The 25,289-nt window shown below is 31.3% G+C and overlaps 1 protein-coding gene across 2 annotated transcripts in view; it reads right to left on the bottom strand.

Annotated features, from left to right (window-relative positions):
• The window catches only part of LOC113518159 (ADP-ribosylation factor 6), a 56,590-nt gene extending 32,343 nt beyond the window's left edge, over positions 1-24,247 (bottom strand). Inside the window, exons 1-2 of one of the 2 annotated variants that reach the window (XM_026902942.3) lie at positions 24,117-24,247; positions 10,471-10,577 (exon numbers count right to left, since the gene is read on the bottom strand). The gene's annotated coding sequence lies outside the window, so the exon portion shown is untranslated. Of the gene's footprint in view, positions 1-10,470; positions 10,578-15,157; positions 15,306-24,116 lie in introns of those variants that run through there. The other variant, XM_026902943.3, reaches the window with a different exon arrangement.
• Positions 24,248-25,289: the final 1,042 nt, after the last annotated feature.

Raw genomic sequence — 25,289 nt, 5'->3', positions numbered from 1 at the left:
ATTCATTTGTTGGTGTACATATTGTTAATCTTTATAATCTGTATAATTTTTTTTAGGGAACAATAATGAGTTTCCACTTATTCATGCAATGCAGCCCTTATTAATTATAGCTAAAAATTTTTAAGAACTAGTGATTATTTCCTCTAGTAATTGAATTCATAGACATACCGGTATATTCTGCCATCTAATTATTCTACCTCCGTTACTCTGCGGTCACCGTCACCACTATAACCGCAGCAATATCTCTGTAGAATATGTATGGGTCGAACAATCTGTATTTATTCATTCCTTATTTAAGTGCTGCGCTCTTCTCGATGCAGTATTTGCCATTCACTGCCATTTTGACAAATCTCTAAAAGTCTGTATTTAATCATCTATTCTTAATGAGGTAAATGCGAGAGAAACAACACCATTGCTAGAAATATACCTTATAAGAACGTCATCCAGATCTACACGGTTCTCCATGGAAACTATAGTGAATTCGTCTAAACCAGAGCTAAAACCAGTCCTTTTAAAACCTAAACTACTGAACAAATTATAATAAAATTTCTATAGAACCATTCTGATTTCTTTGTGATAAAAAATCCAAATAGATTTATACATGACAGAGTTTTGAGATAACAAACAAAAAAATAAAACTGAATCGAGGTAGAAAAAGGTTTCAAAAAGATCCTGTTGTTTGTCATTATTAAAATCGCTATTTTACGAAATAAAATGCACTCGTTACGTATTAATTCTTAGTATCCCAAATAGACGACAATTCGAAACAAGTTGATTGTACCAATATATACATTTTGAGTACAATTATATTCCAAGGACGGTAGACATTTTTCAGTTGTGTAATTATTGTCTTTAGTCTGTAGGTACGTCTCGAGTTAGCAAACATGTTATATGTATATATATAATTATTGTATGTTATACATAGTGTTATTATCAAATTACGGTTAATATGTAATTGTGTATTGTTAGCCGTTCACATGATTCATTGATCTAAAATCATATATTGTAATATAAACAAAACAAAAGTTTTACTAACTCGAACGAATTGAAATTAAAATTATCCTGTGTTAATTTAAGACATGTTCTATATGTCACACTAATATTTCATATTTCATTTATAAAACTGTTATAAATCACTCCTTTACGACATTGCTATATCTGGAATTAAATGTAGGGACGAAACACATGAATTTATGTGTCCACGATTGTATCTGTTGAAAGCTAGGATGGTCCCAAAGTCGCATCGCCCCTAGATGTCTGACCCTTATTATCAATAAATCGTGTTCACTCAAACCAATGTCGTTTCAAGAGATAGGGAAACCATAAAAGACAGTTGTCACACGACAGCAATAGTGCTTATGTGGCGTAAACCGAAGCTGATCTTATTGAAGGGTGCCGATATACCAACCATACATATATACCATAAATAAAGCACAGGGCATACTGTAGATAAATATAGAATAATGTGATCTACAGTGTGCCCTAATACCATATATATATACAGGACACACTGTAGATTAATATAAAACAATATTTATCTACAGTCTGCCCTGACTAGACCTCTCAATTCGACTATCTGATTTTGTACTCTTTTTATTAAAAATAATAATAAATAATTTTTATTCAAGTAAATTTAAAAATAGACATTTTTGAATCATCATTTTTTTTATAAATCTATTGCCCAGTTCGGTATGCAATTTCAGCTTAGAAGAACGAGCAAAAACAGCAGTTGCTTTTTCCAAATAAAAGTTAAGCTCAAAACAAAAACAAAAATGAATGGATAAAATAACTATTACAAACTATATTTTACGTGTTGGTAAAAAGATAGAAAATAAAAACCTACAAAGCTATAATCAATTACAGTATTCTTGCCTTCAAATAATAACATAGTTACGAGCTATGTATATTAAAACATGTTCATACCGAAATCGGTACCGCGAATGCAAAGTTTCATTTGTCATAAACCCAAATTCTGTCTTCTGTAAATTATTTCGTTCACAATTTTAAAATAATTTTCATATTTCGTTTGGCTTCAAAATTTTGAATTTCATGGTAGAGAGGCAGGTTTATACAAACGAAACGACCGTTTACGGGTGCCATTTCGTTATGAACGCCTTTTATCGTATGGACTGAATTTGAATTCGGAACTTCGGAAATACGTTGGTAGACGACCAGACTGAGAACAATTCTTGTAACATCCATAGATAATAGAACAAAGTGACGTCATTGAGTACAATCTCAATCGTTAGCCGTTACGTTACGACTACATTAAGATCGTAAAACAGTACCGTCGCGTGATGTTAAGCTTATCGACGCCCTTTTATGTTCTACATATCAATTTTATATGTGCTAAATGTTGAAATTGAATATATGACTGATAGGCATGCCGCTTAGTGCAAATGAGGTCAGAGGTTCGACTCTGGGCCTAGATTATTAGAAGTACATATTGCTCCCAAAAAAATTAAGAATTGAGAATTTGTTTCTTTCGTAATGACGCTTAAAAACGTCATTCAAATTTCATATCCATTCTATACAGATATACCTAAAGATATGTTCTCAGAAACAATACCTCAAATTCATTTAAATTTGAATTTTCTAATATTTCAACCCATTCATACGATCAAACCGTTCCGATATTTTAACTCGCCTTCATTCGACAGATCAATAGATGATTTTCTAGAATGTTTAAAAACTTGTCGCGTCATCTGCACACTTGGTAAACGCCCTACACTACCGTTGTTTGTAAGTGTAATTTAGACATTACGTCACCTTTTATCTTTACTAGTTGTATATTAATAATGTGACGTCTCAACAAATTAACTAATCACGATGAAATTTAGTAAGAACGTGCTGTATGGGATGGAGAAGGGCATACTATTTTTATTATATTATCATAAACAGTGAATATATACCAGTCACGCAAAGGAAATCGCGGGTTAAAGCTAGTTATTGCATAACTGTATTTTTTTTATAAATACTTATTATATTTGTAATAATATTTTTCACGTTAAATATATCTTTGTTAGACGAAAAATGGTAATCGTCATCTATATAAATGAATAGCACCATTAGACATCAAAGAACATACAGTGACGCCCATGGTATCTTTGATGCGTTGCCATTCCTAAGGATTTTTTTTTTAATGTGAGAAAATGGAATAATAACTCCGCCTACGCTATTTCACTTACATAACCAACCTTTTAAATCCAGCCCTTAAAACACAGCCATGCTAGTACAGCTGCTTCACGATAGAAAAACAAGCGGGACAGAGATACCTAAGAACAAGACTTGTATAAACTCTCTCTCTGGTGATTAATTGATTTTGGTGGATAAAGTTAGATTGAAATTTGATTAATTAATTAGAAACAAGATATCATTAAGTGGATTTTTATTAGACCTGAGTTTGGAATAAAGCAACGATTTGTTTATACTGTATTTATAACATAACGCTATATATTATTAGAATTTTAATTAATTCAGTTTGATATGGAAATTACTACGAACCACTATCTATGACTCATTTATTATGAATACTTAGTGCCTATAAAAACATTAGTTTCAAAGTAAGTTCGTGAATTATAATAATATGTATAACGAACTCACAATAAGAAAATAAATACACTATTTTAACTCTTTAAGATCAATTTATAATAAAATCGTCGATGTTCTCTGAAGTGATGCTTTAATACATTACTAATTTGAACATTGTAAAACATTTCATATCGTGAAGCATTTATGTCGACTCTAAATTCGTAAATTAAATTTGAATAATTAAAGATAAAAAAATACTGACTTCGATTGTGATAAAACCAGTTATTTTGATGTAATAACTACTAAATAGAATTTGATAAAATTTCTATGGGACTAATTTGTACGTATATTCTAACAGATAAAAAAAAATCCAAAACGGTTTAGAACTAACAAAGTTACAAGGTAATGAACTCACAACCGGATTGAAACCCTCATACTTTTCGAAATCAGTTTTAAATATTTCAGTACAAGAAAATAATCAAAATAAAAAAAAAAAAAAAAAGTTATTATTACAATATCCCATGAAATGTATTTTTTTTCTTTTTACATCAACTTAGAAAATACTTCCTAACTGTGAATTCAAATATCCATAATTATAAAAATAAAAATATTACCATACTTTTTTTCTCACAAAATGCACAGCGCCATATTAAACCTGTTAGTAAGGCACTGTGCATTTTAACTATTGCCATTAATCATTCAATAATTTAATTAGTAACATCATTATAACCATTAGCATATCTTAAAGGCATAATTATTAATTTGAATGCCATAGACAATATCCTATAACCCTATTAAGTGGGAGAATTTTAGTCGATTAGATATTTGTCATTCAATCGCGTTTAAACGGATAAGATTTGAATAATTTGTTCTTATTTTGTTGAACCTTCAATATACTATCAAAGATAATCGTAAATAGACTAGAATTTACGATCAGGATTTACTATTTTATATGAGCAATCTCGATTCTCGTATGACATAACCTACAATGGCAGTGACTGTGGGCGAACACGCGTCACCGCGAAGGAAATTACGTAATACAACGAAAGGACAATATACAACACTACAGTCTAATCTACTAGTATGCCTTGTAACAATTAATCCATAATTATGATAATGGACGGCATTTTATAATTTAATATAGTATATATTATATTTCTTATCATTTGTGTCAATTGAGTGATACTTGTCATAAATTAAATAGACAGAATCGTGATACCACTGAATTTATAATTGGGGTATTTTAAAGAGTTATCTAGGAAGATTGTATAGTTAATAGAAAGAAAACTTGGTCAATCTATGATAGGAAATATTATAATGGTAGCATCAAATAGGATAGAAGCATTAACTAGTAAAAAGAAATATATAAAAGACATACGGTGCGCACATAACTTTAATAATAAACTAACTCATTAATATTCTACTTAAATCTATTATGTTTAGTTAGTTAAATTAAAAGAAATCTACCAGAGGAAGACTTTGTACAAAAATCGTTTGCTTGGACATCTCTGCCCCATTCGTGTTTCTACCGTGAAGCAGTTGTGTTTGCATGGCTATTTCGGTTTGAAGGGTGGGATATGGCAGTAAATTTACAGGGTACAGAGGAAATAACACCTGAGTCCTTAGGAATAGCAACGCATGGGGGGTATCATGGGCGAAACAGTATACTCTGTTATGTCCATGGTACTACTCATGTCTATAGGCGACGGTTACCACATTCCATCAGGTGGGTCTTCAGCTTTTTTGCCATTCTAAGTTGCATAAAAATCTTTATTTCTTAGGTTAAAAAGATTCCTATTTTTAACACAACGCACAATACACTTAAGATACTTTCATCCCAATTCCCACCTAGCAATAATTATAATAAACGAACTATATGAAAAACATTATTTTTATAAAAATAAAAATCTGTAACACCATTTGTATTAACAAGATACATTTTAAATACATTATCCGGACTTCAAGCGATGATTTTTTTTTTTTTGCTGGTAAATAGTATCTGTTTCTTTATTGCAACAAATAAGCGGAATGGATGTACTATTTATTATTTATTATTATTTTTCGTCGCCTTAAATTCCGATATTGCATTTAAAATAAACACATATTTTAACAACGCGAAATTTTAAAATTAATGAAGGCAAATTTTATTAGAGCTAATGATTTTGGTTAGTTGATTGATTACGTTCAATCTTTCATTGGACCGATAGAAAAATAGCAGGGAAAAGCTCATTTACACATGCAACATGCTTTATCACTGCATTATTAAAAAAATTTCAAAAAAAAACTATATAATTTTCAAAAAACGCCATAACAGTAAAGATGGAATTTATGTTCATAGAACGATATTAGATAGTGAAATTCGCTCAGTATTCGTAATTGTGGCTAACCATTCAAAGTCCAATGGAGCCCGCAGGTGTTATTCAAAACAACAGTTAGTTACAAACGAGACCCGAATATTAATTCCTACGTGCTTTTAGGACAATAACGCCGATATCCGGGAAGGACCGCAGACGTTTACACAGAAACAGAACTAATATTATTATGTAACATACGACATAAAATAACATACGAACGTTATCATATAACTATAATAATAATAGAAGCGAATAATTAAATTTATCAGATAAACGTAGGTGGAAATGTAAATGGAAATCAATAAAGATCAAAGTACGGGAAAGCTTGTGCAAATATACGTAATCAATCACCAATTAGTATAACAGCGTTACCTTTAAAGGCTGAATAAACGGGGTTATATAAAATGTTCTTGACGTTAGAAATAGATAGGGGAAAAAGTGGAAAGAAATTAAGGCACTCCGATATCCGAGGCGATCCGATGACACCTTCGTGGGGATCCTGTTCATCTCTTGATAACAAACCACATTTTTTAGATACTGAAGTAATTCGAAAATGTCTTTACTTTTTGTGCAACAAACTACTTTCGGGTTTAATTAAATATGTCGATACTGGCGTCACGACAGCTGACATTTAGAAATCTGACCTTCTCTGGCCTCGGTAGACACAGTCATCTAATGAATAAACAACAACAATAGTAGACCTTAGTTCGCCTTGTAACAAGACATATGTTATGCAAAGTCTGACAACTAAATACACTGTTAATTACACTAGGTAATATAAAATAAGGCAAAAATTAATCTGTAATAAAAGGGCAAATAAGACTCGACAAAAGCACGGATACAATACAATTTTACAACACTATTATACAGGCATAAACAAATGGATTAAAATGGCAGAAACAAAGCAGTAAAAGGATTCAAAGTATCAGATAGTCAAATAAAGCCACATTCACGGTATTGTACGAGTCTTTCGACTATGAATAAGCTTTCCATAGCCATTCAAAAAGGAAGGGTAGTCGCATGCGACATTCCAGATTTAGCAGCTTACCCAAACTGAGCACTTTGTTAACCAACAAACGATAAAAGAGATGCGACGCCATCAAACATTCTATGCGGTCGTAGTATTATCTGATATCGTAAAGTCTGTTAATAATCGAATAAGTGTTATAAAAAATGGGGATGGTTTTGATATGTCATTCTATATCTATAAAATTAATATTTCAATGCGATATTACAGTTGAACTTAGTTCTTAATTATCCTTAAATTACTATAATATCTTACGTTAACTATGACATTAAAACTTTGATTCTGTAGATAGTATTAAAAAATTACACTTTAGAAGCAACACTAATATTTTCTTGCATCGACAATAAAACAAGAAAAACATAAAAAATACGAGAAGATAATGAGAACTGTTACTTAACAGTGACAAGAATAACGTTATCTAAACTATGTATTCTATTAATAGAGCATTGAACAAGCAAACATCATGTAAGTCACAATCAGAACATGCGCTACTGCTGTGCACTGGTCAACACTGAATACTAATCGGTTTACTGAGTCCTGAACACCACATAGCTTTAACATTGTTCATACAGTAATGTTGAATGTACTTAAACATGTCACATTCCTTACATTATCTTGATACGTGTGTATTAAATAGTATGTGATCGAAAATGTCTTGCGAAAGAGACACTTCATATTTTGTTCCAATTCCATTTCAGAACTCATCGATGACATCTGATACGATGAGATACTATGAACGGCGAGATGTTTCGTTAACAAATTCCGTTAAAAATATTAAAATTTCAAATTTTTTGATTGAGAAATTTAAAATATCCGAAGATTTTGCTTTCCAACAAACAGATTTTACTCCATACAAAAGGCAGCATCCGCTGTTCGAAAATTATTATAGAACCAAAACAGGACGAAAATAAACTTTGTAGATTTAAAAAGAGTATTATCAAAATGAGTTCAAAAGTGGACTGTGTAATCGAATTACAACCAAAATACAGATGTTTTATTTGTTTTATTTGAATTTCGCTTAAAAATATCCAAACCGTTTGTCTTGTCCAATCAACAGAATAAGGGGGGAATGGGATTATTAGTACCAAATGGAATCCAACAACTCCATTACTAGCAATATACCCTCCAATCAGGTCGAACTTCGTGGTACGTGGAGACGTCAGAATAGGCAAACTAACCTGCTTTCTTCCTAACCTATCTCACTCACTAGTGCTCCTATTAGCGAAATACAATTGCGCAAACGAGGCATTATTTTATTTATTTTTTAGTACAGGTATACAAGGTGTACAAGGCGGACTTAAAAGCTATAAACATTATCTCCCAGTCAATCTTAGCTTTAAGTGTTTACCATTTACCATTCCGTTATCGCCAATTAAGAAAAAATCAGCAGAATACCCATCGATGTTTAACTTATCTGCTTATCTTTAATTATTCCGGAAGATTCAATACAGGCTACATCATATTTATTAAATTTCACAACGAATTCACTAAATCTATAAACTTAATACACATAGAATATATAAAGTATATTAGAGCAACTACTATATTTTCAAGACTGCTACAAAATGCCCTATAAAGACTTTAAAACTAGTCTAGTCATAAATTACACTTCCATCAAGTTCCGGGCTGTGTTGTGCCTACAACGATAGCAGCACTACTGCTTGCAACTGGATATAGTTTCTGAAAATTCCTTTCAATATCAACTCTATACTTTTTGAAATAAAGTCGTACCAATACGTAGTGTATACACCTAGCCACGAAAGTACATAACTATATTAGGTTTCCGTGTACGTGACGTTTTTAAATATTCAAGTTGACTGGAGCTCTACACATTCGTAAATGCATTGAAATAGTATATGCATTAACTGATATTAAATGTGGTATACATTGTAATAAATAAACATTCACCGTAAATTTTTGAATTTACCATTTTTTAGGTAATGGATTTTCAATAACATTATTCATGTTACGTAAAAATTAATCTATAGTAGAGTCACGATTATATTTTTAAATCAGAAAACAAGTTAGTTTAATATATTTGTTATGAAATAGAAATGTTATAATTTGTTTATCAGCGATTTATTTGTACTTTTTATACATAAATGTCAATGCAACTGAGACTCGCTTTAAGGCAAGTTAGACAAGTAACAAAATTCTTCTACAAATATTTTGACATTTAACGTAACATTTTTTATGAATTAATTACTAGTTTTATAATATTTATTTAATTTAAATTGAAAAATAAACTATAATTAAAAAAAATACAAACAAATAGAATTTACACATTTACATCATTTTCATGTTTTTTTATACCACTGAGGGGGCAAACAAGGATACGACCCACCTGATGGTAAGCGGTTACCGAAGCCTATGAACGCGTTTCAGAATAATAAGCATTTTAATGAAAATTATTTAAAATAATTTGTCGTTAACATTCCCAAAGAGGGTTGACGTCAAGCAGGCGGCCGGTCGTAAAACTAAAAGCCAAATCTTTTTAAAATATGGGTAAAACCATATTACACAGACCCCAAATAATAATAGGGATAAGGGTAGGAAGATGATGATGTCGTTAACATATAGGTTGTATATAGATGACTAAGTGAATAATCACAGAGTATAATATTCTTTATAAACATGAATGGATAATACATATCCTCTTACTTTTATGGCTTGGCAGCGACCACACACAATCGAGTACATAAATAACCATACATAGCATCAATTTACATGTCACTTGAAACTGATTCGAGACTAGTTGTATACTACCCGTATTTTGGCATCACAAATAATTGCGTGTCATTCACAATAATTATTGTGACAACTAAACATGCATCTTGCACGTTGCAAATCCTATTAAAATTAATGACGCTGGGACTACACGCAGCCAAGTACTTACGAGATAAACAGGTATTCCCATTTAAAAAAACAATGTACGAGTATGTAGTACTCGTAAATAGAGATAGATTATAAGACCTTCTCTTTCTAGTAATTAAAATTTAACTTTAATTTAATTACGATAATGTACTATATAAAAAAAAGTAGGTAAAGGTCGCCGTGTATAACATGAAAAACATCATAGAAGAAAGGCCTATCCTATTCGTTTACCTTCTTAGATGTTCTTTATGAAAAGAGGAAGAAAAAAACCAAGAAATAACTATATGGGACAAACAAAGACAAGGCTAGGTGATGTCGTACAGGGAGGTCAAGAACACCGCCTGGGATGCAGCTGGTTGAAGAAGGATATATGAATTAGTGACTATGACAAGAGGAAACCCTTTAAAAAATTAAATTAAACAGATAAATACCATAACAGACAATTAACGTCGCACATCTGAGTATTGATCTCTTTCCCCTAAGTGAAAGCTATTGGCCTATTATTCGTACTACTATTTTTCAATGTCTGTTTTACATCGAGTTTTCCTTCTCTTATATTATCATGCTTATCCTCATAACTCTTTATTATGACGCCCTAGAAATGAATTGGAGTGATGACGTGACACATTGTGTTTGTCACGACACGGAAATGAATGTAATAGATAAATGTATTTAAGTACGTACATGAACAAGACACCGCCAACCCACAGGAACCATTCCACGGCGTTGGATAGCTCCAGAAGTCGTATCACAGTACTATAGTCGTTTATCTAACGATACGCACACAGAACCTGCAACAAAAAAGGAAAATATTAACAGTCGTATATTAATTAAAAAATAATTAACACTAATAAACGGATTCATAAATATTTTTAATAATTTAACAATCTAATTATTCAGAATAATATTCTAAGAAATTAAATCACACAAATCGTCAATATACATAACGGAAACTAGTCCACGTAACACAATAAACCACCATTTGAGATTCAATCTCAAATATAACCCACTACGACACATTTATACCGAAATGAAGAAAAAGTTTTTATTAAACTCAGTTTCTATCCCACAACCTATCGATTTAAAAGAATTTGAAAATTAACGATATGGAAACTACTAAATTAAGGTCTACCTTATGAACATAATTTAACACAACTACAACTACATCACTAACGGTAAGCCAAATCTATGATGAGCAAAGTTAACAAAGTTAGGACTACATGTTCTTCTATTCTTACACAAGACTATCACCAAATACATTTACACAAAAACACCAGTGAAATAAACCTATATAGTATGCTCCAACTCCCACAAGTAATATGAACAGACCATCTACCTACAATAAATGTTCTAAGAATGAAATCAAGAGGAAAATCTTCGACGTCTAAATTAAAATAAACACCTTGTATTAAAATACATTTGGCTACAATTCTTAGTTGGTTGGTAGTTGTAAATATTATTTCAATTGATAAAATCAAGACTGGCGAACATGTTCTGTACTGTAAAAGACCTACGTAATGGAATAAATTGTAAATTCGTTTTACAATTTGATTGTTGTGTCCCTTTATTTTTCGACACTTTACAACAAACTATACAAATTAATATTTGTATGTAGTAACCAACCTTTTTTTGCACATTTGGTATTGAAAATATAAACGTCTGTTTATATTTTGTTTTATTTCCGACTTTAGGCAAATAGTTACTTACAAACACTGCTTTTTAATGTCCAAGGAGTTTATTCTGTGATTTAACGCCGAAAATAGAGCGGTTATAAAATTTACCTTGGCAGGGATCTTGCTATAGATAGTAAAATCCTTCTCCAAGGCACTATCACGATACCTTCGCGAAGAATTAAAAACGTCTCCATGTAATTGCATACATTTTGCTTTCTTATATTATCGGATGATATCATGACATTCTGCGGTATATTGTAAAAGCATAGATTGTTTAGAATCAACCGTACAATTTATTTAGTTTACATAATTAATTATACGCAATATGAATTCAATAAAAATCTTCACTGCATTTTTAATTCCTCCATATCCCTTTCAATTTTGGAATACCTCGACTGATTGTGCTTATAAAATTTATTAATTTTAATTATCAATCAACTTATTTTTGGCGAAATCGATGCAAAAGATACCAATGTAAAAATATCAATAGCTTTTTATCGGCCATTGTCAATATCAGTAGATAAAACCTTAGTTTAAGTATTTAATCCATGAAACACGTGGTATGTGCTTGTATTTGATATGAAAACCTGTCTACTTAAACCAATAATGTAGAATGGGCTTATTGTATTTGCAGAGATCACAGCTGTAAGTTAATTATATTTTCAAACACAACAACTGAATATTTGCTCAAATCCACACTAACATTATGTGAAAGTGACTATTTGCTGCCTGTCGACGCCTTTACAGCGTAACCAATCATCATGGATATTGATGTTCATATACACATAGTATTTAGAATAGAGAAACTAAATAAGGATGCATCAAATGAAAAGTCAAAAGAAAAGTCACCAGAGGGAGAGTTTGTAGAAAAGTCGTTTGCTTGGGCACCTCTGGCCCGTTCGTGGTTCTACCGTGAAGCAGTTGTGTTTGCATGGCTGTGTTTCGGTTTGAAGGGTGTGATATGGCAGTAAATTTACAGGGTACAGAGGAATAACACCCGAGTCCTCAGGAATGGCAACGCATGGGAGCTATCATGGGCGAAATAGTATGTCCATGGTACAGCTCATGTCTATAGGCACAGTCTATAGTAACAGTAAGCACTATTCCATAAAGTGGGCCGTCAGCTTGTTGGCCATTTAAGCTGCATAAAATTCGCTTAAAATTTTATTCAAATATGTACAAACAAACAGTCGCTTAAGCGTGATGGAACAATTTTTAATACTTAGAACGGCATACAAGCTGGCACTCCATGTAAAGTTCATAATATGTACGAATACTCCTCATGCGTTGTCGTCCCTGAGGACTATAATGCCTTCGTAATGAAATTAAATTAAATTGATTCGCTAGAAACATTGTAACCACGAACGTAACCAGTAATATCACAACATACCACTTGCAAATATAAGTAAGCATAGCTGCTTTGCGGCAGAAACACGAGTAGGATAGAGATAGGCCTGCTGCCAACTTTTGTACAAAGTCTCCCTTAGGTAAACATTCAAATATCTTTACAAATTCCCAAATTTATAATTTTAGCAGATTTAAATAGGATGAACATTAGTGACGTCTTTTTAGCAGAGAACTACTTGAGATAGATACAACTGTTTCATTTGGGGGAAAAAGGGATTGTTAGTAATCGAGATAAACAAACCTATCGCTAGCAAAAAAAATCCCTATCAGGTCGACCTCCTCGCGGGTCCCCTTGGAAACTATCGTGATTGATTTATTGTTGAATTTGTTATGGCTAACTGACCTGCTTCATCCTTACCTATTATCCTTTATTAGTTCCCCGCCAGTGTATACTAATGCCGCAGGCGGGATTATCATTCCATTAAAAAAAAAAACTTTAATTTTTATCTCTTGATCAAAAGATAAAAAACAATCTTATCTTATTTAAGCAATTATTAGACATCGTATCGCAAAGCATGTTTACGCACAGGCGTAAACAAAACTAGTAAACCTACTATGTATGTATGACATTGCCTTAAAACCAACGTGATGAAGACAAATTTATAATTAACTTCACTAATTAAAGGCGTTAATTGACGACCCTTCAAAATTCTATCTAATCGTAGCTTTTACATATTTGCCCGTGGAATTTGGGATAAAAGTGTCCTACCTATATTAACAAGATATGAAACTAGGTATGCATTCAAATGTTTAAGCTAGGGTTGCTAAAAACCATTATTAAAGCAATTCATAGACAATTACAATACAATACCTTAGTAAATATATAATTAAACAATATAATAAACACAGCAAACCCTACGATTCGATGACAAATATTCTTATATCGTACATAAATCGATAACTCGTAGTGTTTTGATAGCGTGAGTAGCTACTACATCGGGTAGCAGCCGAATCATAAGTAATACTTTCCCACGGCACCCGATTTTATGTCAATGACTTTTATTTGATGATTAAAATAATGAACGTAATGTAATCGATATTGTTAGTGATGTGTTCGAACCGATTCAAGAATCGAATATTACTTTATTAAAAAGAAGGATATTCCCAATTAATTCGAATGTATTTTTCGCTAATGGTAAATCCAAAATGGATAAAGTCATATTATTATAATAACCGTACTTAATCCTGAATAATATATACAAAAGAGCTACTTTAATTGAATTTCTTTTGGTAATTTTGTAAACATAGTGGCAATCCTATCTGCGCTATAGGTATACGTTGACAGAGTACTAGTGAGGGAAAATAAGTGAGAATGCAGTAGGATCATTTGACCCATAGTAATAACTTTGCTAGAAATTAACCACAATGAATGAACATTTAAGTCGATTGGTACACATTTATGACTGTAACTACTAATAAACTGTCAGTTTTCTCATATTGGGTGTGCTGGAAGAAATCTCTTTTGGAGATAAGCTCGCTTTTTTGCACTATTATGTTTGTTTTTCCATTTCAATAACCTTTTGTGTACAATAAAGAATAAAGAACATGTACTGAACTGAACATAAAAATCATGCGAAAATCAATTTGACCAATATACTCTTACCCTGTTGATATATCAACAGTAAATTACTAAAGATATACTACTACCAATAATAATACCTAGATAATACATAGATTACAGTAACCAATACTAATAACCTACCTATGGGGAGGAAAGGGATTGTTAGTAACGGAGTTTGACAGCCCCATTGCTAGCAATATGCCATATCAGGTCGACCTCCACGTGGTTCCCCCTGGAAATCATTGTGAACAATTCTTGTTGAATTCGTCTCAATGGGCTAACTGACCTGCTTCATCCTCATCTATCATCCTTCACTGGTGCCCCACTGGTGTATACCAATAGCGCGGGTGGGGTTACTATTTCATTATCACCCAAAAAAAAAAACCCTACCTATGATCGAAAAACATCCCTATTCAGTATTTTAGAGAAATATCGCAATCACTCAATAATTTCTATTCGCCCGTTTTATTTTTTGTTTGTAGGTACGGTTAACTATATCTTTAGCTGTTCTAAACCAATTTTAGTTACTGTTTTTGCAATCAGGATATTCGTATTAATTTATTGGTGATTGATATCACTAGCATAAAAGTTCCGTAAACGGAACGAGATCTTAAATTTATTATCGTGGTTAGACCCTGTTTTGCTCTCTTTTCTCTTACACACAACAAAAAGAGCGGGGAAAGGCTACACAACTACACATTTTTTTTATATTATCAAAATAGACACCTACCATATTAATGCACTTCAATCATTAACCACCTCACTAACACACCGTTTAAAATCTCATTAGCCACTATCACAATCACTTATTAGAGTAATACTTTTATCACAGAAAAAAAAAACAACTTTTTTTAATAACCAGTAATATTATTTAGCTTTCCCGTACCACTGAGCCGGTGGCGACAGTAATCTGCTTGCGCGGGAGCACGCAACGCTTCCGTCCGTAACGTACCTACAACATAATGATACTGACAAATCACAGGCGACAGCGCTAGCGGTGTGAATTAGCACGGTATACGGGGGGGATTATCAAGTAATGATTTTGTTGCCATACAAGATTCGCGGAACAATTCATCAGTTATTTTAACCTACGAAACATTTAATGGACGTGGGTACCATCCCATAAGAAAAGGGAAATTAATAATAAAACCATCCAGGCCGTTTAGCGGACGTTGTAAAAATGGAATATACAGTGTTAATATTATAAGCATATACCAAACTATACTGTGTCAGGTCGACCTTCACGTAGTTCCCTCTAGAAATCATCGTGCTCAATCCCAGGTGTATTTATCACGATGGGCTAACCGACCTGCCTTTTCATTCTCATCTCTCATCTGGTGCCCCACCAGTGAGAGATGACAGATATACCGTTAGTGCGAGCGGACTTGCACTTCCATTATATCCATTAAAAAAAATACTAATAATATATTTCGACTATCGATTGACATTTTTACGTCAACCTTCTTATAAATATATTTTAACTATTGTACTATTTTGTCTCTTTCGTTTAGTAAAATTTCCAATTTGAAGGAAAGTGACAAAGCAGTGTAATAATTAAAATAGGTTTGTAGAAGGTTTTAATTTTTATGAATAAGGGGGTAATAATATAAAGATGATGATGATGATGCGAGAAATGGCTAACTGCGGTTATCAACCCGCCTGCCAAGCGTGGCAACTACTGGCAAAACTCCCCTTATTGGGAAAGGCTTATGTCCAGCAGTTGACAGTTAACGGCTTAAATAATAATAATAAAAATATAAAGAAATACACATACTGTGTAAATGTTAACTTACTGAACAGATATTTGGTGTACAGAAACCATATTCTGAATAAACAAAACATGCTTGTGTAATGATTGTCTAGTGAGCACCAGCTATGATAAAAATAATGACACTTTTTGTATGCTGGTTTGGATTAATACGAGTAATATCTAGATAGCGTTTCTCTACAAATGCTTCGCTAGAAACAGCCAAACTTTTAATTTTTTACGTATTTGTGTTATAAGGCACACGTTAGTGTGTGTATAGGCATATTATGAATACTATTTATTATTATTATTACTACTAAGCATGGGTGATATCGGTACCACTCTGATATCTATATATTGGCTTCCTCTTGTCATTGATGATGAAAAAAAAATCACCACCTATTTCGATATCGCCAATATCGCTCGGATATGTACTCGTAATATTAATTTCGGGATCGGGTTCTTCATTTCGATATTATAATATATTAAATTAGCGATATTTAACATATCATATTACTGGACCAATATTGTAACTTAAATATATAGATATTACTATATATTATGCATCCCTAATTAATACCTTAACAACACCGAAAAATGGGAAATTTTTAGGATATTTTTTGACACTGGTCATTCCATATGGTAATCTGGATATATTATATATAATACTACTTGAATGTTAGCAGTTATAAGTAATAGTAATTAGTAGATATATAATTAGTAAAATAGTTAACGCAAATTACGGATTAAATATGATAAATCATTTTATCCGCCTACGGTTTTTAAGAGAATTCATATCGAATCTTACCGAATTGCGTCAACGTCCATTTTGATTTTGAATACTAATTAAAAAATTTTCAATACTTCTGATTGATTGGTTAGAAAATGCTCTGATAATAAATTAAAAAAAAAAATATAACATATACGATATTGCCCATACCTACTCTTAAACATTTGCGATGCTTTTACGCTTGGCGTTCATTACTTATGTCGCATTCTTTAGATTGGTTACCATCCGCCGCAATTGTACCGTCATGCATGACAAACGAGACGCTGCGCTCGCGGCCATGATTCGCTGACAGGACTCAGATTTGATTCCCCGTTGAATCACGGAAATGACACAAAAACAATTGGTTAAAGGTCTGTTCCGCACGTGACCACTTTAGTAGTGAATACGATCGTTGCAAATTGTGACGCTAGAACGTTTATATTCGAGCTATTCTTTTCGGCACATTTTTTTTTTAATTCAAATTATGTTAATGTAAACCCAAACTGCTATATTTTTGGAGTACATAACATCGAATCCACATTACCTTTTTTTGTAGTAAGTAATAAATTTATTTCGTGGGCTTTGCAAAGCTCAAATTTGTTAACAGAATTTAAATTATGACCATTGCATTCTTAAAACTGAATAGTAACAATTTACACATGCAAAACAAAATTAAGTAATAATGACTCACAGAAATCGGTCGCGAAGATTAAATGACGCCAAAACAGTAGCAGTGGATTTATATGAAATTACACATTCAAATTATTGTAAACATAAATTGTAAAAATATACGTTACCTCATAGCATTAAAGTGTAAAGCCGATTAAATAAAATAACTATGAGCTGTTGTTCTCCACCATTTTGTTATCACTAATGGTCTCGTGGTTAATTACTGTTCTCGACAACATGGATATAAATTTGACAATAAAGATAAGATCTTTTATGGTAAAAAAGTGTTTTAAGAAAGGTATTAGATATAAATGTGGGTGGATATAGGGGCAGAGAAAAACCTAAAAAGACATGGATGGACTGTGTAAAAAATTATAGATTGGTAGTGAAAGCGGAAATGACTGCGAATAGAGGAGAATAAAAAAGAAAAACAAATTACGCCGACCATAAATAATAATTGGGATAAGAGTATAAAGATGATAACGATGCTTTATGGTATATGTACTTATATTAAATATGTAGGTACTTATAGAAATTTTAACAACACCCTAAAATTCTATCCTCATAATATTAAAATCTCATTAATATCCTATGTGCTAATTTAGTATATAAACTACCAGTGTTCCAAATTTCATTCAAATTTATTCGGTAGTTTTTGCATGAAACAGTAACATCCATCCATCCATCGTGACAAACTTACACATTGATTATATTAATAAGATGTAAGAATATATTTTATAGGTTTGTAAAGTTGTTTCTTGCCCAATCATACTTAACAGACTCAACGAGTTTAAATGAAATTTAGTACAAAGAAAGGTTTATCTCTGTACGTATGGTTATACGTATTCTAAATTAAAATGCAAGATAGTTTTTCTCTTAATATACGCGAGCTAAATAGCTGGAACCAACTAAATCGAAATAAAAAAAAAAAAGTAAACCTACTAAAAGTTTTGAATTTATGTTATAAATTTAAATTATAAGTAAACATTTGAAATTTTGTTTCACAAAAAAGGTCAGACGTGATGAAATTACAGTAGGGATCTTTTACTATCAATAAATTGCTTTTGTTACACAACAAATACTTCGGTAATGGCATGCTTAGTTTTCATAAAAATAGAGGTTGCATAATCCAAGCAATTGCCATTCTTCTATGACTGGGAATATTCAAATTTCGAATATATCGTCGAAACCAGGTTGGCAAACCTGAACACGGTACCCATACTCTTTTTCATCAGGAATACCTTTCTTTCTACTACAAACAGTCATTCAAAATCATTGTTCCACGTATTCAATACACTACTGGACCACAAAACATGCTAATTGGCTTCAATTCTCACTCCATTGACCCTTGGCTTGGAAACGTGAATTAAATAGAATTGGAATATAAAATGTCGTGCTATCGTTTCGGCAGAATCGTCACAATGGAACAAATCTGTTTCAAAAAGGATCTACCTGGCTTTTTTATTAATATAAATTTTTGGAGTTGGGACTTGGCGTGCATAAAGATAATAGATAATTTGATAAGAGCAGCGTGTGAGCATAAGCCACTGGGTCGTTACCATGACATAAATATATTATGGTACATATAAGGTGAAATCGAAGCCATTAACATGCTTTTAAACGTATTTTACCATTCAAATTGAAGATTTTTCAATAACGAACATGAGTCGAAATACGACAATAAAATTCTCACATGACACGTTCAAAAATGCATAAAGAATGCTAATGATTTCACACCGAATACTATTTAAAAAACAAACTCTGCATGCAGGAATTCTAACATATATCAGTTTGAGAAATTAACCTTTCCACCGAAAGAATTCGAATTCGCAAAAGCACGCAAATGTTTCACTCACAAAAACAACAATGTGGAAACCAACCAGACACACAGCAATGTTTATTTCTACCTCTTTCTGTGTATTAAAGTTTCTTAACTATTAAAAACTAGTTTTGACGTAACTACATCCACGTGATCGGGATGTATTGATTGACCGAAATAAAAAGTGGCCTATGTCCTTCTCCGTCCCAAATACTACATGCCAAATTTCGTGACAATTGGTCAAGCCGTGAAAATGATAAGTGGTAATAAACAATCTCACTTTCACATACACAATATTAATAATGATATTGACCGTCAGTGCGATATATGCCAAGTATGTAACTATGTAACAAGATATAATGAGGATTAAACAAAACTAGAGTATGGGTTTCAATAGTTTGACAACAGTAGCACGTCATATGTTATCACGTTTCATATTGCTGATTATTTGTACGATGCGATGCACTTTATCATTTCTGCAGAGACAGAACTTAATGCATTCATTGTTTTTTTATACAACAAAAGCATCAATCAAATATCCGACCTGCTTAAAATATACGAGCAGCCATCAAAACTCATGGACGCTTTTTTTTAAGAAATTACTATGGAATGGTCACCCTGGCAGGTTACCAGAGAAGAGTATTAAATGATGATGAAGGCAAGTCAGTTTCCTCAAGGGGAAACCTGCTAACCATGGAGCCACTAGACTCCATTACGAAAAATTTCAAACGAATTTCTTAAAAATCATGCGATGTCACAGCTATATCTTGCCCTCTATATTGGAACACGACATGTAAACAGGTTACTTGATGGGAGAAAGAACAGGCTACTTCGTATTTTGAAATTTGATTCGAGTACTTTTGATTGCAAATTATATTCCTCACTAGCTTTTACCCGCGACTTCGTCAGCGTGACCGGATTAATAAGTAGCGTATGCACTTCTCCCTTCCATATCGTACATTTATATAAAATTTGTCAGCCGTTGATTAAACCGTTAAGATTCCATGAGGCTACAAACAAACTCACTTTCAAAATTATAATATTCCTAAAGATAAATCCTTATCCTATCCAGTAAGGACACTCTATGGTACTCGTAACACAGATCTCCTAGCTTAAGTACCAGCCAAGGGATTGATGATTGTGTAAAACTTATTCATTGATTTAATAATCAAAATGAGTACATTCTCTAATAATGCAAATTATTTAATAGAGAATTTACTAACATTCTGCAATTTCATATTTTAGCTAAAATATCTCGCAGTAACGCCTCAGTTAGTTTGCTATTTATAGTAACATAAAAATATACTGCTTTTGTAAGATAAGTAATATCTATTCAATTCTTAGAAGGACCGAACAGAAGGAAAATATGATAATTTTATGCGGCTTCCAAAAGGAGTTTCTTCGCCAAATGTGAACTAATTTCCGCATTTTTTTTTTTATCTACAGAACAAAGATTGTTATGAATCAAAATTAAATTATAAAAAAGCAATTGCGTGTTCTAAATTCAAATACTTTCAATGTAAGGTATTTATGAGATATCTGCTCTTTTATTGTCTGTATAGACACGAATAAAGCCGCTTTTATTATATGGAGCATAATTTACTTGTTTAATTAAATCTCAGTACACACGCATGACAGCACGTGACGTCACAGTTTTATCAGTTCGTTTTAACAGCTTTCCTTTACAGGATCTAATTACCGTTCGTAATAAACTTAGATAACATAAATCAGTAACGAAATTGTTATTATAAAGATAACTAAGTAGGTAAATATATCAATTAGGCGAGATATTGTATAATTTATGCATCAATCAGTCATAAATTTAGACTAGGACTTATTTGATAGTGTAAGTATTTATACTAGATACTTAATTAAACAATTTGACATAAATTTTCCACAATTACTTTCTATTCTTTATAAATTACTCTGTGTACTGAGAGTAAATATTAACATGAATTACTTTCAATGGCAAAGGTATTTTTGGAATTTTAATAAAAAAAAAGGACTGAATGAAATTAATTTAATGGCCCTGATGAGTCAAGTTTAACTAACCAATTTAAAGTTAAATTAAAAGCTTAACCTTTCAAATATTTTTAAAAGCAAAATATAAAAATGATAGATGACAGACAGACCTGGGAGATGAAAATAGGCGCTTTGTATGAATTATAACAAGATAAATAAAAAAAATAGAGGCAAATTAAGAATTAAAAACTAAGTGGAGGTTCACTTAGGAAGCTTTTTTTTCCTAATTACACATAACATTATGAATGAATGAATGAGTATACTTTATTTGCATTATACAATATAGGAAATAAGGAAGACAACAAATTTAATGATACAATTGTATAAATACAGTAAGGCGGTCTTATTGCTCAGAGCAATCTTTTCAAGACAATTTTAGGGTAATGGACTAATTGTTGTACAAGTAGGTATAATAGTATTGTATAATTAAAAAAGTTAACAGTGTAAAACATTAAGGGAAATAATTATCCTTTATCAAATAAAAAAAATTATTATGGTCTATTAACTTTGGATTAGGTGCTTAAATTTATTTTGTAACTACCCAACATCATTCATATTTTACTAGATAGGATTTATAATATGGAAGATATTAGAGATTATTTTACTACTCTCTGATATTAAAAGTAGTGAAAATTCCTAATGAATATCAGGTTTGAAGCACCATCTTCCTTAGGCATAAAATATTACAGTACAGCTACAACAACCAAATAAAATATATATAACTATGCTACATAAAATGTATTATAAAAATCTAATACTCCATAAATCTAAACAATGGAATATAGCTAAGAGCATGATAATGAAAGATGAAGAAAAAGTAATGCAAGAATTTTGATATATTTACATACCAATTATGTTTCATATGAAAGTAAAGCAAACTTTATGTAAATGACTTAAGATTCAGTTTGGTGTATTCAATTTATATAACCAATATTGTTTTATAAAATGAACCCTATTTTCAAAGAAATAGAATATTTGCAATTTTAGGTGTTGATAGTGAGCATTAAATATGTGCAACATAAAGAAATAGCCAATATATTCAATCACTGAAAACAAACTTTCAAGAACTTTTATTGAAAATATTTTAATGTATTCCATGACTAGTTTTGTACTATGCTGTGTGTTGTGAATCCTTACTAATACTCATTATAAAAATGAAGGTGACTCTTGCATTAAAGATACTTATTTTACTTTGCTACTACTTACTATCTCTTTGAAACTAAAATATGCCAATTTTATAAAATAGTTAATTATATGTGAAATTCACTGGTAATTCTTCATCATTATCATCACATCAGCCACTGACTGCCTACTGTAGAACATAGACCTCCCCAATAAAGGAGATTTTGCCAGTAGTTACCATGATTGGCAAATGGTCCAGCAATCACAGTTAGGCTTTTAGTGATGTTTTAAGAGAGATGCTGCTGCCCATCCAATTAAAATGAAAATGGTTATATTAGATAAGATTAAAAAATACTTTATGATTATAATCAAATGTGACAATGTATAAAATACAATAACTAAAATATACATGTACAACACTTACCAAAATAATGATGCAAAACAAACATAGATAAGGTAATCTGTTTTTTATAGTTAGCATATTTAATAAACAATCTTAGTGTGTAATTTTATCAAAATTAATTAATTAAAAAGAGACAATTACAAAAAAATATCATTTTATGTATTATTATTTAATAAAAAGACACAGTAATATGATTAAGACACTAAATATAATGAGTAAAAAAAAATATGTGATGAAAAAGATCCTATTAAATTTCTTATTTTGTTAATGTGTCCTATTAACAAAATAAGAAATGAACTTCAGTGAGTATTCATATAGTACTCATTTCTAATGTTGAAAAAAAAAAACATTAATTTTAAATTACTTATTTAATTATTTAATACTGTTCGGTAGGAATACACTGAGATCTACTAATTAAAGATTACACATATGAAAAATTTACATAAATAAAATAAAGCTGCTCAAAACACTGATCCCTATTTTCAAAGCCTTTTCATATTTACATATTAAATCACTTTATTTTGATTACACACTGAAAAATAAAGACTTAAAACATGTCATTTGTTTCATCTGTGCTTTACATTACGTATGTACCTACCTACCAAATTAAAAACAAATTATCAAAAACATAAATGGGCTACAATAAAACTTTTACTGTTTAAAGCAGAAAATGATTAATTAAATGAAAGCACATTTATTAACTTTTAACACACACTTCACATGAAGAGACATTTAAGTTTAAATGGCAAGCCCTTCAAACAAACAAATTGTAATGATTCATAGGCGAGAGCAACGCGAAAATAATATTACTTAAGTTGGAAACCGTACAAAACTGGTTAGAATTAAAGGGTGCATGTTTCGTCAAGGTTAGGTCGTCAATTGCATTCCGGATAAGAAGTCATACACGGTAGCAATTTAGACTTTTTGTCCAAACGTAGAAAAAAATCATCATAATGTCACGAAGTGCAGAAAAGGCGGTGCCGATATCGTTCGGCAAGCTTGGGCGATGGCGGTCAAGTAACGGCCAACTGAGACAACATTTCGACTTATTTTAAACGTAAATCTACATAATTAATTATTCCTTTACCGATATTACATATAATATACTAAAACTAACAATTAAATTATTAAAACTTACCACATGACAACGATAAATCGCAATAAATTCTACATTCACTCACAACACAAAACACTCCACATCCACGATTGACACAATATAGGACACTAGCGCCACGTGTTTGAAAACATCATTAAATGATATGAAGTTGCATACAAGCTGTCTAAAGCCTTTAGTAAACGGTCAAGCCATCAAAGCCAATCAATATATTATGCGCACAGATATTATATGACTGCGATTCCAAATAGGCTTGGGTAACATCGCCTTTTTGTAATATTTATACTGGTTATTTAACTTGAATATCATATATTGTAACTGCATATTTGCTACTGTCAAAAAACAAAACAATTTTGAGATGAGCACAGCTTACTCGACCCCTTTTACATACACCTTCTTTTTATTTAATTTTAAATTATTTAACGTTATTTATAGCATACACTTTTATATATATATAATTATTTACTAATTATATTACTTTAAATAACATAAAAAAATTACAAAACAATATATTTTGCATTAAAAAAAATAATACATAGCCTTATAGAAAGAAAGAAGTAGTCATACATTCATTATTTTTTACTCAACCGTTTGCTTAGATGAACCATTAATCCAGTCAAATATTGAAATACATATATTGTAGCTTTGTATTTATTTACGCACTCGTGATTAATTTAAATCAAATCTGTTTTAGATATTAATAACATCAAAATCAGACATTATTTATCCGCAATCGTCATCTTGTAGATATTGTCATAGAGCATGAATTCTATAATGAAGTGAATCGTAGCAATATACATTGTTTCGATTATCTTTTATGATGTATCGATTACTGAATCGGTTCTTACCTTTCAGTGTATTACATGGAGTGCGATATTCGATATTAGCCGAACCGACTTGCACTGCTACATAACAGTCGGCTGCAGGAGGGTGTTGAAAATGGTTTTGTTGCTTACAGCAGATAATAACTAATATATCTTAATTTTTAATAATCTTAATTTCAAATCTATGCCAGCAATACCAATACAATACGATTTAAAATTCATACATTACAGTAAGTTTATAGTATAGTAGGAGACAAATTCAGACAAAATATTAGATAAGTAGTAGAGAGTATAAGTATAGTATTAGATTGATTTCAACTACAAAGATTTCATAAAATACAATTCTTTTTTATGGTAGCATTCTTTTTTTAGT

Source organism: Galleria mellonella, unplaced genomic scaffold (genome assembly GCF_026898425.1).
Source record: "Galleria mellonella isolate WM207_F2 unplaced genomic scaffold, CSIRO_AGI_GalMel_v1 utg800, whole genome shotgun sequence".
Taxonomy (NCBI): Eukaryota; Metazoa; Arthropoda; class Insecta; order Lepidoptera; family Pyralidae; genus Galleria; species Galleria mellonella.
Note: the sequence above shows the minus strand (reverse complement) of the source record. Positions and strands in the feature narration are given on the sequence as shown.